This window comes from Panicum virgatum, chromosome 7N, assembly GCF_016808335.1.
Source record: "Panicum virgatum strain AP13 chromosome 7N, P.virgatum_v5, whole genome shotgun sequence".
NCBI lineage: Eukaryota > Viridiplantae > Streptophyta > Magnoliopsida > Poales > Poaceae > Panicum > Panicum virgatum.
The window spans coordinates 25,876,996-25,895,341 of NC_053151.1; the positions used below are offsets into that span (position 1 = coordinate 25,876,996).

Genomic DNA, 18,346 nt, shown 5'->3' on the forward strand with positions numbered 1-18,346 from the left:
GCACACCTTTTTCCCAATAGTAGGAATTTATTGGAAAATGAGGGAGGGCTGGAGATGCTCTTGGGCCAGGGGCCACACAAGCTAGAGAAATTAAAGGCACGTACAAAAACAAAAGCTAGGAAAATACCATTTGCTATAAAAAGAAAGCTAGAAACAGGCAAATGCTATTGCTAATGTGAAGGTCACTACTTCTTGTGGGGGTTTTTTTTCAATCTACAATCGGATTGGGTGGCATTGACCCATGCACGTATGCGTCGACCAACGCATGCATCAGCAGCCAGACACCCACTAACTCAACCCCATTGCGAGCTTGCCACACCTGGTATACTACATAACGGGTCTTTGTTCCAGTCCATTTGTCTCGGTTGTCTTTGTGTCCGGAACAATAGGTGATTTTTGTCCCGAATCCAACGGCTAGCCGGGCCAGCAGGGAGGACAGGAGCCTTTTGTCCCGGTTGGAGGCACCAACCGGGACAAAAGGAGGGTCCGCGCAGCCTTTTGTCCCGGTTGGAGCCACCAACCGGGATAAAAGGCCTCCCTTTTGTCCCGGTTGGTATCTCCAACCGAAATAAAACTTCTTGGCCCCCTTATCCCCTTCCCTCTCCTCCTGCCCGAGCCATTCAGCTCACTTGTTCTTGGCTCGGGAGAGCGGAGTTCTTACTCATTTCTTCACCACATTTGTGAAGATCTTTAATTCTCCCGTCCATCCATCGGCGCTAAAGATTTGGGGCTTGTTTTTCTCTTCTTACTTGGCTTGTATAGCTCATTTCATGCTTTAGAAATAGAGAAAATGTGTAGCTAGCTCATTTCTTGGACATTTAGATTGCATATGTAGGTGTGATTTTTTTAGATTTAGATGAGTATGTGGATAGTAAAAATTTTAGATGAGAGAATTTTGGCTTGTATAGCTCATTTCATGCTTTAGAAATAGAGAAAATGTGTAGCTAGCTCATTTCTTGGCATTAGATTGCATATGTGTGGATTTTTTTTTAGATTTAGATGAGTATGTGGATAGTAAAAATTTTTAGAATGAGTGTAGACATTTCATGTGATGTACTGTAAATATGACCATATTGTGGATAGTTGATTTTTGTATTCATGAATGAATTAATGAAATGAGTATATTAGAATTTTTTTATTATGAATGGATTATTTTGACACTCTAGTGATGTATTCGTTCATGCTCACACTGAAACCATCTAGAAGTTTAAAAAATCTTTATTTCGAAACAAGTATACGTCATTAATCACCATTCAACGGTGGTGGCACTACATTTTGGGGATACACGATGCGTTATAAGGACGTCACCAATGGGCTGGTCGCAACACCAACACTTGCGGTTAATACGAACACAGCATTTGGCACAGTCAGCGTGGCCGTTGTTGCACTGAGAGCATATCAACGAGCATGCTGCCTGTGCCAAGTGCTGTGTTCCTATCAACCGTAAATGTTGGTGTTGCGACTGGTCTATTGGTGACGTACTTGTATAGCACCGTGTCCCCCCGAAAGACAGTGTCATCACCGCAGGGTCGAGGTTACCGACATATATATTTTCGGAAATAAAGTTTTTTTTTCTTCTAGAGGGTTTCTGGATATTGAAAAGAGTGTTCTCCTGGAACCGAAGGGTGTCAAAATAATTAGGAGTTATAGAGATTTCGTCTTTTTTATATGATTTCATTGTTATTTGCAAGAGTTATTAATCTGATCATTGTAATTATAATAGTAAATAATATTTGTATTGTAATGGTAAAAATTTATAATTTTGTGAAAAATAAAGGTATTTTCCAGTAAAATATGGCTTCAGCAGCTGGAGGGAGTGGCGCCGGTGGGGGTGATCGTTGTCCTTATGAAGAGAAGGGCACAACTCGAGTAGGTCGTCGGTCCAAGAAACCTAGTGCTTTTGATAGGGCAGCACTCCGTTATTTGGAAAAAGAATATAGAGAATGCGTGACAAGGGGCGAGGAACCTCCGTTTGATCTTGAGGATTTATTGCAGTGTTACGGTTCGTCACCACCAAACTCGGAGGTTTCAGCTCCACCATCTTCTTCTGCGCCAGCAAGAAATCTGTTAGAGCATTCTGCGTTCCCACGCAAGGACGGTTGAAAAACTATGTGTTGTTGTCCGAATTTTTAAGTTTCATGTTGAGTACTCCTTTGTTAAATTTTGTAATGGATTAAGTACTCCTTTTAATTAATCAAAGTGTATGATGGATATTACAGATCTTTTAGTTATTCATGTTATGTTACATTTAGTTTAATTTAGGTTTGATATATTTTATTTATTCGTTACGTGTAAAGAATTCAAATCGATTTCTTTAAAATGCAGATGGACCCGCAATGGATGTATAATGCTGACCGACGTTCGAACGAATTCATTGAAGGCCTGCATTATTTTTTGTCTGTGGCTGAGACAATCAAGCAGAATGGTTTTATTTGCTGCCCGTGTGTTCATTGCAACAATAACAAGGATTACACATCTTAAAGAATCCTACACAGCCATATTTTCACAAATGGTTTCATAGAGAAGTATGTTTGTTGGACGAAGCACGGAGAACAGGGGGCTACCATGGAAGACAATGAAGAAGAAGATTTTGACAATCACTTTTTCGGGAATGCTGGATTCGGTGCATTCGATGACGATATTCCCATGGAAGAGCCCGAAGTAGATGTAGCAGAAAATGGTCCCAGCGACGATCTAGGACAGCCATTGCACAATGTGCAGGCAGACTGTGAGAGTGAAACAGAGATGTTGAAGTTCCAGAAGATGTTAGAGGACCACCGTAAGTTGTTGTACCCAGATTGTCAAAATGGATTGAAGAAACTTGGCACCACCTTGGAGTTGCTGCAATGGAAGGCGACAAATGGTGTATCCGATAAGGGATTTGGTGAATTACTCAAACTTGTTAAAAAAAATACTTCCTAAGGATAACGAATTGCCTACCACAACGTATGAAGCCAAACAACTTGTTTGCCCTTTAGGATTGGAAGTGCAAAAGATACATGTATGCCCCAATGACTGCATCATCTACCGAGGCGAGTACGAGAATTTGGATGCATGTCCCGTATGCAGTGCATTGCATTACAAGATTAGAAAAGATGATCCTGGCGATGTCGAGGGGGAGCCTCCCCGGAAGAGAGTTTCTGCGAAGGTTATGTGGTATTCGCCTATAATACCACGTTTGAAGCGTCTGTTTAGAAATAAAGATAATGCTAAGTTGATGCGATGGCACAAAGAGGAACGCAAGCAAAACTCGATGTTGAGACACCCCGCTGATGGGTCGCAGTGGAGAAAAATAGATAGAACGTACCCAGAATTTGATTTGGATGCGAGAAACATAAGGTTCGATTTGAGTACGGATGGCATGAATCCTTTTGGTGAGATGATCAGTGGTCATAGCACTTGGCCTGTGACTCTTTGTATGTACAATCTTCCACCATGGTTCTGCATGAAACGGAAGTTCATCATGATGCCACTGCTTATCCCGGACCCAAAGCAGCCCGGAAATGACATTGATGTGTACCTAAGACCATTGGTCGAAGAACTCTTATTACTCTGGGGCGATGAAGGTGTACGGATGTGGGATGAATACAAATAGAAAAACTTCAACCTACGAGCATTGCTGTTCGTAACGATCAATGACTGGCCTGCTCTTAGTAACTTGTCAGGATATTTGAACAAGGGATATAAAGCATGCACACACTGTTTAGATGATACTGATAATATACGGTTGGCTCACTGTAAGAAGGTTGTATACATGGGTCATCGTCAGTTTCTTCCCATCAAGCATGCGGTACGAAAGAAGGGCAAGCATTTCAAAGACCAAGCGGACCACCGAACAAAACCGATGCACCATAGTGGTAAAGACGTCTTCAACATGGTAAAAGATCTAGAAGTTATTTTTGGAAAGGCACCTGGTAGCCAACCTGTTCCGAACGAAAATAGAATGGCGCCCATGTGGAAGAAGAAATCTATATTTTGGGAGCTACCGTATTGGGAAGTCTTAGATGTTTGTCATGCAATTGATGTGATGCACCTCACGAAGAATCTTTGCGTCAACCTGATAGCATTCTTGGGAGTTTACGGAAAGACAAAAGATACAGTAGAAGTACATCAAGAATTGCAACGTATGGAAGAACGAGATGCTTTACATCCACAACAACGAGATAATGGATAAGAATATTTAAGTCCTGCCAGCTATACTCTTAGTTATAAAGAGAAGGAAACCATATTTGACTGCTTGAATAGTATAAAGGTTCCATCTGGATACTCATCCAATATAAAAGGAATCTTAAATTTGGCAGAGAAGAAATTTACAAATCTCAAGTCCCATGACTGCCACGTGCTTATGACCGAACTTTTTCCGGTTGTGCTGCGGGGGATTCTGCCTGATAACATCCGGTTAATCATCGTGAAGCTATGTGCTTTCCTCAACGTAGTTTCTCAGAAGGTAATTGATCCGGACAATTTGATAAAGCTGCAAAACGATGTGGTGCAATGCCTTGTTGGCTTTGAGCTGATATTTCCACCATCTTTCTTCAACATCATGACACATCTTCTAGTACACCTTGTGAAAGAGATTGATATCCGCGAACCAGTATTTCTACACAACATGTTCCCATTCGAAAGGTTCATGGGGTACTCAAGAAATGTGTTCGTAATCGAGCTCGTCCAGAAGAAAGCATCGCCAGTGCCTACGGAACTGAGGAGGTCATTGACTTTTGTGTTGAATTTATTGATGACCTTAAACTGATTGGGGTCACTGAATCGCGATATGAGGGGAGACTAACTAGAAAGGGTACATTAGGAAAGAAATCTTATATCTGCACAGATGATTTCTCATTCAAGAAAGCGCATTATGCGGTTCTTCAATAATCATCCTTGGTTGACCCGTATATCGAGGAACACAAGAAAATTCTGCTCTTCGAATTCCCAGAAAAGTCTGAGGCATGGATTACACGTGAGCACATGAACACTTTCGGCAGCTGGTTGCGGAAGCATCTAATGCATAACATGGATATAAGTGAACAACTTTTCTTATTGGCTAGGGGACCATCTTGGAATATCTTAACATACCAAGGGTACGAGATAAATGGAAACACATTTTATACGATAGCCCAAGATAAAAAGAGTACCAACCAAAATAGCGGTGTTCGTATGGATGCCACGGACAATAATGGAAAAAAGACACATATTACGGCTACATTGAAGAAATGTGGGAGCTGGATTACGGTCCCAATTTCAAGGTGCCTCTATTTTATTGCCAATGGGTTATGCTATCTGGAGGAGAGGTAACAAAAGATGAGTATGGGATGACAATAGTTGATCTCAACAATCTTGGGTATAGAGACGAGCTATTTGTCCTAGCTCAGGATGTCGCTCAGGTTTTCTACATTGAAGACATGTCCAACAAGCCAAAGAAGGGGGTAAACAAGCAAAAGAATCATGAGTCTAAGCGATACATAGTTCTATCAGGGAAGAGAAACATAGTTGGAGTGGAGGACAAGACAGACTTGTCAGAAGAATATAATAACATTGTTGTCATTCCACCTTTCGAAGTAAATGCTGATCCATGCATCCTGCTAGCCAATGATGATGCTCCATACTTGCGTCGTGTTCATAATCAAAAGACATTTGTCAAGAGAAAGTCTGTTACCGCTAAATTTTCATGTACTTGAATCAGTTTCTATTATTATATACAAAAGTAATGACAATTCGAATACTTTTATTATATATGTACTATATCATTATCCTTTATGTGTTATATATATCATTTTTTATAATTTTCACTTAATTATCAGACTCAAGTATACTTTTTTCATACAATAATATGGATTACTCAACTAATTTTATTTATTTCATGAAATTACATTCACATTAAAACACTATACTCTCTCACTAACACACATAATCTCACTAACACACACACTATCTCACAAACTCACACAATACTCATTAATATCATGAAATTGCTTAGTTTTATGTAAAATTCACTTTTTAAACGGTAATATCGTGATAGAATCCACTTTCTGTCGAAAAGCAACAGTTTGAAAAAATTTGTTCACCTAATATATTTTTGCATGGTCAAAATAACAAATATGATTTCAAAAAAGTTAGATATTTCGTTGACCCAATCACTTGAATGAAAATTAATCATTTTTGTTGCGTGTATCAATTTTATATAGAGATAAGAAATTTTGTTCCATAATTTTTGGAATCATAATTTTTTAACTGAATTAACAAATGAAAGCCTATTTTAAAAGAGAAGTAAAAAGAAACAAAAATAAACATAAAATTTGGCGGGAATGAAGGAAAACAGGCCCCTTTTGTCCCGGGTGGTAGATCCACCCGGGACTAAAGGTGGGCCGCGGGCTGGGAATTTTCCCGGCCCGCCCAAAATCACCTTTTGACCCGGGTGAAGCCACCACCCGAGACAAAAGGGCCTTTTGTCCCAGGTCATGGCTTCACCCGGGACAAAAGGCCTCCACCCTATATATCTCCCTTTCCTACGCCTTCCTCCAACATTTGGTCAGATCTTGATCTCCGCCCCACCGCGCCGTCGTCCCCGATCTCCGCCGCCCCGAGCCCCCACCCTGAGCACCGACGTCCCGACCTCGCCCCGAGCTGCATTAGGTGAAAACGGCGCCGACCGTGGGCCGCTGCCGCCTCGGCCCCCAAACCCTAAATTTTGTGCAAATTTTAGTGAATTAGGTGTTAATTTTATTTATTATATATTAAGTAGAATTCAATTATTAGAATTAGGTGCAAATTTTGTGGAAATATTATTAGAATTCAATTTTGGATATATTATTAGAATTCAATTATAGATATATTAGTAGAATTCAATTATGGAAATATTATTAGAATTCAATTTTGGATATATTATTAGAATTTAATTATGGAAATATTATTAGAATTCAATTTTGGATATATTATTAGAATTCAATTTTAATGTATCATGTATTTATTATTTAATGTATCATGTATTTATTATTTAACTATGTCATTTATATTACTTCTCGAGCTCGCAAAGTCGCGCTAACACACAAACGTTTCCGATAGTTTCCGATCGTTACCGATCCCGACCGAATCGTTTTCGATAGTTTCTGATCGTTACCGATACCGACCGAATCGTTTCCGATAGTTTCCCATCGTTACCGATACCGACCGAATCGTTTCCGATAGTTTCCGATCGTTACCGATCTAAATATGTGGATTATTTAGAGAATTTTCTTAAGGGTTTTATTTGTATTCATATTTTAGTTACGATGGACCCGCGACACACAGACGCGGAAGACGAACAGCTCCTGTTGAATATGATTGTCAAAGGTCAAGGAGATGCCCCTGAACAAGCTGATGATGGCAGCAATACCAACATTTATTTGAATATGTCCGGTGATGGAATTGAGGCACCATCTTTTCAGGATGACGCTGCTGGTGAACAAAGTGCTAATGTACATATCACAACTATACTTACTCGTATTGAAAATCATATTTTCATGTGAATCTATATGAATACTATGAATGTTTTTTTATAGCCGTCTGGATCATCGTCGCAGCAGAAAAAGATGAAGCGAGGCCCGACAAAAAAACTGGAAGGGCACTTCATTATAACGGAAGTTGGTCCAGATGGCGAACCGATCGCTCCAGAAGTTGTCGCTAAAAAATTCATAAGACAATCCGAATGTATTGTCAGGGACCACATCCCGATCAGCTTCAGGCTATGGAAAGCTTCCAATCCAAGCGAGGAATGGGATGCGGTACCCGAAAGAGAAAAAGAACGGTACTGGCGGGAGCTTAAGAAAAACTTCACGGTTCCAGCTGAATCCGAAGAGATATGTAAGCGCTGGACCCTAAGCAAGATGGCCAAACAGCTGCAATCATTCAAGAAAACTTTGACGAAGAAATATATCAAGACCGGGACCACGCCCGTGTTTACCGACGAGCTCGAAAAGCTCAAGGGTCACTGGGATGCATTTGTGCAATACAAGTCTTCAGAGCTTGGGCTTCAGAAGGTGCAGAAGGCCAAAGACAACGCCTCGAAGAAAGTGTACCATCACACTCTAGGCCAAGGAGGCTACAAGCTTGCAATACCCAAATGGGAGAAGATGGAGCAGGATCTGCTTGACAGAGACATCCAACGTGCTACCATGAACTGGCCTGAAAGGTCAAGGAACTGGTTTTATGGTCACGGGGGAAGCTTGGACGCATTGACTGGGGCCTACATCTATGGGCCAAACATCCACCTAGCAGCCCAGAGACTACAGGAGGCCATACAAGCAGCGCCCGAGGGAACATTCCAGCCGGATAGAGAGAGGGACGAGCTGACTTACACCCTTGGGAATCCAGAGCATCAGGGCCGCACAAGAGGCAAAGGCGTGGTTCCGTGGAAGTATGGGTCCAGGGATTACATTGAATCATATAGAAGCCGGCAAAGAAGAAAGAATGATGAGCGGGAGCACTTACGAAGGCCAGAGGAACGGCTCATGTCACACGATCAAAGACTGGAGGAAGAGGTTCAACGCCAAGTGGCCATAGCAATGAGCTAGCAACAGCATGCGCAACTGGTGCCTCCAGAGCCTAATGTCGCAGCCGATCATCTGTCTCAGCGGAAAAGCAGCTGCGCTTCCACAAACATCGCCGTCGAGCCAACAGGGATCCAGGCCGCAGTTGAAGTGACGGCCCCGCAGCGATTTCCAGTGGATGAGATCACCCAGTGGACACCTTGTGACCTGCAGATTGCCATTAAGAACTTAATGTTCACTGTTGCGTACGGTACCGCCATGCCAACCCAACCAGGCGACGTGTACCACGGGCAGCAAATTCTGGCAGGATATACAAGAGTTGGCATGGAGCAGGTGTGCCAGGGTTGGGAGACGCTCGAGCTTGTTATTCCTGGAGGCGATGTGGAGATGACACTAGCAGAAGCCATTCATGGCTACATCCTATGGGATAAGTGCTACATTGTCCTAAAGTCGGATGATCGAACACCAAGACCGGCATCTCAGCATGCCTTTCCAAGGCCGTCATCTCCGCAAAACTCCCCAAGGGCAGCACTGTCTCGGCAAGGTTCACCGGGACATTCTCCATCATCATCATCTCATGCGCCGATGAACACTCAAGCGTCACCGTAGCCTCCATGGTCACCCCCTCCGCCGCTGGCAAAGAAGGTAGCTGCACCGGCTAAGGAGCATCCAAAGAAGAAGGAAAAGAAGAAAAAAAACCAAGGAGGCTCCTATTAAACCCTGGGACCTTAGTATTGAAGAATGCGATCGGAGGACTGCTGAAAGAGTTAAAGAGCACTTCAAGCCGAAGCCGAAGCCGGAGCCCGAGAAAGTGATAAATCCGGGAGATTTAAAATTTTTTAAGGGAATGTGCGAAGCAAATAAGAGAAAATTCATTCCGAGAGATCCCCCTTCAGACTACGACCGCAAAATTATCAAAACTACTGAGACAAAGAAGAGACAATCAAAGTCGTTGTCGTCCGACGTTCCACAGCTCGGAGCCAAAAAAACAATCAATAGAGTCTCTCATAGTGGGACAGACGACGCAACAACAAGAATTTGTTACATTTTTGAAAGAATCAAACCTGACGGCGGCTCAGATTGCAGGGGGAGAAGATATTCCAAAGGCCGATGTGGTCGTCAAATGGACGTATGAGCTGGTGAAAGCATCTAGGCCCCTAATTTGAGTTTTGGTAATTAATGACAACAGTTCGTGGATTAACGATTTCATTTGAGATAATAAGTATAGGTTGATCCACGGATGAAAGAGATTTGGTTGTGAACGTGTGGAGTTTTGGAGATGATGAGCAAAGCTCGGGCTCAAGGCAAAGGTATAAAATAGGGGTTTTGTATTTTACTGGTCACAAGGTGTTTAGTGGATGAAAAGTGACCGGATTTGTTGGATAGATAGCCGTACTATCAAGAGGGGTCGAGTACTCGTGCTTGACGGGTCGTTAGTGCCATTTTGCTCAAAATATCTAGGTGCATGCATGAGGGCTAACGACGTTTTGAAAAGATTTGAAAAAGATCAAGTTTGAGAGTTGACTGCACAAGCGCGGACAGTCCGCTCCATGGAGAGCGGACGGTCCGCACTCATACCAGAGAGCATGTTTGGCTCTGGTGGAAATTAGATGTGACTGGCGGACAGTCCGGCCCAGGTGGGCGGACGGTCCGCAGCTCTAACTCAAATTGTACCAGAGAGGGTGTTTTCTCTGGTTGAGGTTATGATCTGTGCGGCGGACGGTCTGCCCCTGGGGAGCGGACGGTCCGCAGGCTATTTGACAGTTTGTACCAGAGACATTGTTGTCTCTGGTGGATTTCAAGGATGAACTGCGGACGGTCCGCCCCTAGGGCGCGGACGGTCCGCCGGCCTTTTTTCAAAATTGTACCAGAGACGATGTTCGTCTCTGGTGGTGTGGAACACATAACTGCGGACGGTCTGCCCCTAGGGCGCGGACGGTCCGCCAGGGCTGTAACGGCTAGTTTTGACACACATTAAATGCACTCTGACTCACTAGTTTATAACGGCGGACGGTACGGTTTTTGAACCGCGGACGGTTCGCGACTTTGCAGAAAAGAGTGTAACGGCTAGTTTTTGAAGGGATGTCTATATATACCCAATGTCCGGTCATTGAGTCACTCTCTTGGCTATTTGGATTGCATACTTGACACTATAGAGCTAAGGCATCCCTCTCACACACACACTTGCTTAGAGATTGCATTCTTGAGGGTGTGAGGGCTTCCTAGTGCATTGCATCAAGAGTTTGAGCTTTGTGGCACTAGGGAAACCTCAAGCAAGCGTCATTGACTTGTTACTCTTGGGAGTTGCCGCTCCCTAGACGGCTTGGAGAAGAGGATTTCGTGGAGCTCCTCCAAGGAGATTGTTGAGGAGCCCCGATTTCGGTTGTGAGAGGTCTTGTGCTTACCTCACCGGAGTGGTGAAGAGCAACTCTAGTGGAATCGAGGTGTGAAGCGGTTCCTTGATTCAAGCCGGCTCAAGGTCAAGAGGTTCTTGATAGAGGAGAGGTTGATTCTTGGAATCCACCTCAACGTGGATTAGGGGTGACCGGCAAGTCATCGACACCACGGGATAAATTCTTGTGTCAAGCTTGGTTACTTCTCTTGCTCACTTTAATTCTTGTTTTTACTTTGAGCAATTTACTTTACTAGAGCTTGATTTGTATCTTGTCACCCTAGGTTGCAAACCCATCTAGAGATAGTAGTAGCATGACACAGGGCTTTCCTTTGTCACTAATTAAATTTCTCTAGTGTTGTTGGCTTTAGATTTTAAACCGCCTATTCACCCCCCTCTAGTCGGTGTTCTTGATCCTACAGCTAGGCAAATCTCTTGTACCCCCGAAGTAGTGTCCGTGCTTCCAACGCAAATGTATAAGCTGCACCAGCACTACATGCGTGCGATGGCCGATTGCATCTTCATACAGAGTGCAAAGATTAAAGATGATGATTTCTTACGGGGGGAGGCCATTATATGGATAAACTGGGAAGAAGTTTACCAACCATTCCATCAGGAGGACCTCGACATCTCTATGGTCGGCTTGTGGGTTCTGTAAGTATTTTACTCTCCTTACGTATTGTTTTGCATGATCTCAACATACTGATCCCTTGATTTATTCAGTATCATGTAGAATGGAGATACAAACTTGCAGGAGAAAGGGATACTCTCACCTCGGCTTCATCAACCCAATTACTTGTAATTGGAGGCTTCTACGCGACAATTCCGATGAGATATTCCAAAACTTGTTCAAGTACATAAATGTTCATCACAACAAGCAAATGATATTGTTTTCTTATAACTTTGCGTGAGTGATTCCTTCCGTCTAACTCTTTCTATTCTGTAATCGAATTGTTTAAACCTTAACTACCAAGAACTGACTCCATATAATCTTGCAGTGAACACTAGGTCCTAATTGTCATAATTCCTGAGAAGAGTCTACTCGTGGTTATGGACTCATTGAGGAGAAATCCAGAACAATACGAATATCTTCTTAACATGATGAAAAAGTAATTCTACCACTACTCCGTCGATGACCGATAATTTGAATCACTTTGTTACTTGACTATAATTGTTCTAATCATGCACAGGGTTTGGAAACAAGTCGCTAAAAATCATCCAGGCAAATTGGACAAGAAATTGAAGATCAAGACAGATTTTGCGGTACGCACTTAGATGATTCGTTGCACATTTCATTAGTTTTATTATATATTCATGTAAATACCTGCTAATTTCTTCTCTCTTAAAGTGTATGAGGCAGAAACAAGGCACTAATTTATGCGCATACTATATATGCGAAAACATCCACGGTCTGATAGGTCCTCCAAAGGTCTTGGCAGATTGGGAGGAGGAAGTAAGTAAAAAACTTGTTAATGTTTGAACTCGTATTTTAATTAGTCGAAATTAACTATCCCTCTTTTCCATAGGTCGAGGAGATGCGCGATAAACTCATACCGGAGGAAAAGATTATGGCGATTCAAAAACAATTGTCCGGATTTATTTTTGAGCAAGTCCTCGATCCAAAAGACGAATTCTACTATGATGGACAATCTCACATTGACAATCACAGCAAATATGATAATATATGCGTATATATATAATTAAGAACGAATATATCTATGTAAATATATATGTGTGTGTATGTATTATATTTCTATTTATGAGTATGTATGTATTATATATTTAAGCCCTCCAATAATATATGTGTGTGTGTATATATATATATATATATATATATATATGCCAGGGTTAATCTCTATCCTGGATATGGAATAGTTATTCCATACCCGAGCCAGCCTGCTGTGCGCCGTTCCGTCCGGCTGTAGGATGGTCCGCCCGTCCCCCAACCTGACGCCCCCGCCCCACGTTCCGCGTCCACGTTTGCAGTTTTTTTCTTTCCTGCCTACGTTCGCAGTTTTTTTTTCTTTCCTGCCTTCGCACGTCTGGTTTTCCACCGAGCACCGGTTTTTCACATGTTCCTTTTTCCTGTCTGGTTTTCCAACGAGTGCTAGTACTAAATACTTTTTTTTTTATTCGGAGGAATTCACGGAGACGTGTTTTATTCGGGATGTGCAATGGATGTTTCCTCTTGCGAAGCAATTAGAACCAGCTGGACTAATTTAAATTAAAAGCTGATGGCGTGCGATGATTTCTCACCCGTAGTGATCAATACGTCAGTAGCCGATTAGGGACATATACTACCAGGTAGGTAGCTACCAACGTTCTTCCTTTTTCTTAAAAAAAGTCACCAAAACACAAATATCGCATGCACATGCTCCAGTCATTCATCGATGTTGTGAAATTCAGTATTTATGATCCAAAGCAAACTAATTCCGTCGTTTGTACTCCATGTTCTGGTGCCCCTCATACGGCTGATTGATTTATGTACAGAAAAGGATTGTTTGAGATTGGCAAACGAATATCTGTGCACGAAGCTCTATTCTCCCTAAAAAAAGTCTGTGCACGCGCCATCTCCATCAAGCAAGCAACTCCAGCATGAGCAATTTATAGCAAGCAGTCATGGTGTCCAACTTGCTGCACAAAACAATTCATTTTCAGATGTGATCCCTCTCCAGCAGATTTGTGATATGTGAACGACTAAGCATATAGAAGCGCAGGTACACATTAAATGAGATATGCGCTAGGAGCTGATGAACTGAAATAAACATGTAACATTAAACTAGTCGCACCTTTGCAGATGCCATGTCATTTCACTTGGCAACCTCCTTGATGGCTTTTCACATTCTTACCCCCGCTCACCACATCCGTAGATAATACTGAAATCAGTAATTTGATGAGGAGAAAAACCTGACCGATTTGAGACTTATCAAGATTTCAGATTGGCACATTGCGATAAATCCAAACAATTCTGTTTCAAGCATGATACTGGATATTTTTTCTTGTCAAGAAAATATTGGAATAGCAAATCCCTGAAGTTAATAAACATTAGGACTGTACCATCAAATTCAGACTATATTTGCCATTAATAACATCAGCATTGCCAAATGATTGCATAGAAGTTGAACTGGATAGGTCTGGGTACCCGAGGTGCATTCTATTGATTAATCTATATTATTATCCAAAAAATTATCACTTATGTAGATAGTCATCAGTATGCATCTAAGGAGTCTGAATAAATGTAGTTTCTCTAGAAAGAAACCTTATCAAACATAAGTTTGCTGCAACAATGCGCATCTGGACATCTCCGTCTCTGAACAAAAGCATGTTGTATATCTGAATTCTCAACAGGCACTCATCTTCACAACAGGTACTCAACAGTCAAACTTTACAGGAAAACGATGATTGGTAATAAATTGCTTGGTCTAGGAGACAATCAGCAGCAAAATGGTATGTAATTACATCATGAAGCAATATAGACCAATCAGATCTCAAATGGTCTGCTTAGATTTATTTAAGGTGGAATTAAATCAAGTACTAGTGCACCCAAATTGGATGGGAGATGCAGAGTTACAGACTGAGTGGGCGTGCTGCCAACTAAAGAGCAACCGTTCAGGAAAGAGGAGGGGCAGCGACACATATGGTTGATTCATCCAAAATTTAATAACAAAATTGAGTATATTTTGGTAAATATTGGTACATGATTGCATTCCTAAACACAGAGCACAAGTTAATTTTTCATTGACTCTATTTGCACAATCTGCTATAGTTCGTATGCTCACGGCCTCCTAATCTCATGGCATGGTTCATTTGGATACAGTTTCACTAGTGGATGTTGTTGATGATGGGTAAATCTATGATCTAACATTGGTCTACACATGATGGGATAATAAATCAAAAATGGCAAATCCTAATCAGTTTCAGTTGAATAGTTTCCCTAAAGAAAAATTCAGTATCAGGTGAAACATCCGTTGGTATTGCAAAGACATGTGCTAAACGAGTATATGGCAGCTCGTCGCCACAAGAATCAGCACCAGGACACCCTATGGTGCCCGTACATCCAATCAAAACATTGTAATCTGCTATACATGACATCTAGCTCGCGGCTAAGCTCAGAACCGCAGGTCACCTCATCAATGAACTGCAGAATTGCAGAGAAGTCTATGTGAATCTAAGACTCAGGATGAACTAATTATCGATAATCCAGGTGGACAGGTTCAATTAAGATTGCAGTCAGCAAATCAATATGCACTAACCTTTGTGTCAATTGTGTGAGGACAAGGAAATTTATTAGGATGTCATCACTAGCAAGGGACTTTATCTGAACTAATCGATAATATCAGGCCAGCTGAAATAACAGAGACATCATGTTCTTTTATCTATACTATACTACCTTATTTACGGTCAATTAGTTAGGGAGCTCGTGATATGGCATAACAGGGATTCTGTAATCATACAAAGTATAACAAATATTAATGAACCTTAGTAAGATAATGCAGGCACTTGCAATGGTGGAATGTACCTTACCTTCTCTGATGCACTTCATGTCCATGTGCAAAATTCATCCAGTGCACTGCCAGCTGCAGCGAGATAAGTGCTTGCCCAGCTTAAACTGCAATTCACAATTCAAGATGAGTTCATCAGCTACAATGGAAAAAAAATCTAAATATTTGGACCAGCAACCAAATTTGAAGAACGACTCACTGGTAGGAAACTGTACGCATCGGTTCAATCCCTGCACCTAATTCGGTCCGCATTTGTTAGCCACTCAATCAGGGACTTATGATAGAATCTCACACGGAGTGTGGAAATCCAATCATCTGGGAGAGTGTCTGATATAGGTTGTCCAAATATAATACCCGTTGAGAATACATAAGCATGCATATGGACAACAATGTTCATTAGATATAAGATTTATGAGCATATGAGCACCTCTTTGTCACACAAGAAGTTCTACTAAGCATGCCATAAAGTGTAACAATCAGAAACCACAAATCTGAACGATCAACACCTATATATAGATAAGTATAGATTGATCGATACTGCATATTATGCCCAAAGTTTAATAGGTGCAGTGCGATCTAAGAAGACATACTGATAGGATTTCAGGAAACAAAAGGTATTTCTGTAAGAAAATCATGTAATTGGCACCCTGATCTAACCTTTACTGCATAACTTGAACTATTAACAAAAAACATAAATGCAGAGAAGACTGAAGTTTCCTGGACCCATCTCATGCAGGAGCCAGAACAAAATATGCAGGAGCTGAAGTACAAACTGATGACAATGGGGAACGAGACTGAACCAGCACTGGCAAGCATCACCTGACAGTTTCGCAAGGAGGTCTTGGCATTCAGCATATTGTCGAATAGTCGTTGGCACCAGGGTAGATCCAGTCATCCCAGCAGGCAGCGGTGGCCCCATCGCACCAAGCAGGGAGTAAAACAGCAGCCGATTGAAAAAAAAAATCTCAACCAATATCCATCCAGAAATCACATCCGCCATGGTCCAAATAAACTAGAACTAGTTAAGATACTCCTCTCCAAGAATCTTTTATCTGCTCGCAAAGAGGAAATTAGAATGGAAAACATGCTCGCAGGGCATACTTGGATCGATCTGCGCACCTTGGGGATTCAGGGTGAGGTAGATCAAGGAGCAACTTGCGCAGGGCGAGGAGCTCGATGGGGCACATGACTCGCTGGAGCATCTACACGGGAGGAATATCAAGCTGTCGCGGAGAAGATTGGATCCCTACTGTCCGTCCAACGCTTCTGTTGCCGTCGCCGCCGATGCAGAGAATTGAGCGGTCTCACGGAACAACAACGGGAGGAGTGAGCCGCGTCGGAAAGAGAGGGCATTGCCTTGGCTGCGGGGACATGCAGGAGCTGGCCGGCGTCGCCAGTCCCCGGATCGGCGATGGGAGGAACAGCAGACGTACCGTGAGCTGGGCGGCGGAGTGGCGTCGGGAAAACCGGCGATGGGAGGAGTGAGCAGCGACGGGAACGGGAGGGCATCGCCTTGACCGCGGGGGTACGCAGGGATTCACCGGCGGTGCCAGTCCCGGGGTCATCGCCGGGAGGAAGGGCGGACAGATCGCGAGCAGGCCGGTGGAGCAGCGTCGGGAAAACTAACCACGAGCTGGGAGGAGAAACCGCTTCGGTGGGTCGTGGGGTGGCCGGGTGGGGATGGGGCTGACGCGGAACAAAACCGTGAGGGAAAAACAGGGCAACGCGGGGGCAATCAGATGCTCGGTGCGCCTGGGTGGTGCTGGCTGGGTCGGGTATGTAATATCTTATTTCATACCCAGGTACCCCAATAGACCTAATATATATATATATATGTTTATATATGGAAACTATCTAGGACAAATATTATATAAGTAACTATATATATATATTAGTGGAGATCTTAAACACTGAATTTCAATACATAAGTTTAATTGAAATGTAAAAATATAATTGAAATAGAAAAAATTGAGAAAAGAGAAACAGGAAAAAAAATGGACATAACACCAACCGGGACAAAAGGTGCGCCAGGCACGTGGTGCTGGCAGCCCCTTTTGTCCCGGGTGTTTTTTATCCCGGTTGCCAGACTCGGGACAAAAGGGCACCCCTTTTTGTCCCGGCCTGGCGTTCCCGATTGGAAAATTGGGACAACAGAGGTTTCCCAACTGAGACAATGCAATGTTTCTGTAGTAGTGCAGAATGCGTGCACCTCATCTCCCTCCTGAATCCTGATCGTGGCTGCCACGTAGAATGCGCACCGCAATGAGTCCACGATGATGGTGTGGTTAGGATGGAGTGCCGGGAAAACAGCAGCATCCTCAAATGGATTAGTTACGTTTTACGTGCGTTGATCGTGTGATCTGCTCTCTCATGATCGAGATGAGATGCCCCACGACACACGACACGACATTGGAACAGAATGGGAAATGTGTGCTTCGGTTTTTTTTCTGGTCAAGCATGAATTCTTCAATGCCGTCCATCTGCTAAACCAGGTTGCCAAAAACGCAGCAGCACAACTGGAGTATACGTACAAAATCAGCGTTTGCATATAATGCATTTCTACACCATTGTGATAATATAATACGACTACTTGATACAGCATGATTTATACGGTCAAACTGATAAAACTGGATTACTTGTACATAAAAACGATTTAAATCATTAATTTGGGTTACGTCGCCCTTTCTCAAAGTTCGATTCACTTGGCAAGGGTGGTACTAATATAATTCCAAATGTGCCCATATTTTCATTGTACTGATTTTCAGCATATGTTACCAAATTTATTGTCATGACATGATTATTTTGTTATCTCCGATTTATAAATATATTGTACTCCCTCTTCATGTATATATATTAATCAGCGGAGGTAGCACCCCTTAGGGGTGGTAATGAGGTCATGACCTTAATGGGCTCTTCACAGCCCAACAAGA

The 18,346-nt window shown here is 42.5% G+C and overlaps 1 long non-coding RNA gene across 3 annotated transcripts; it reads right to left on the bottom strand.

The window, feature by feature from the left end:
- Positions 1–13,223: 13,223 nt before the first annotated feature.
- Positions 13,224–17,176, bottom strand: LOC120682182. Of its 3 annotated transcripts, XR_005678259.1 has the most exons (5): positions 16,536–17,165; positions 15,616–16,468; positions 15,439–15,523; positions 13,704–13,790; positions 13,274–13,548 (listed from the first exon to the last, which is right to left on the bottom strand). It is a non-coding gene; the product is annotated as an uncharacterized LOC120682182 (long non-coding RNA). The 3 variants fall into 3 exon arrangements; XR_005678260.1 differs by having other exon boundaries at positions 13,224–13,611; positions 15,616–17,176; XR_005678258.1 differs by having other exon boundaries at positions 13,224–13,548; positions 15,616–17,167.
- Positions 17,177–18,346: the final 1,170 nt, after the last annotated feature.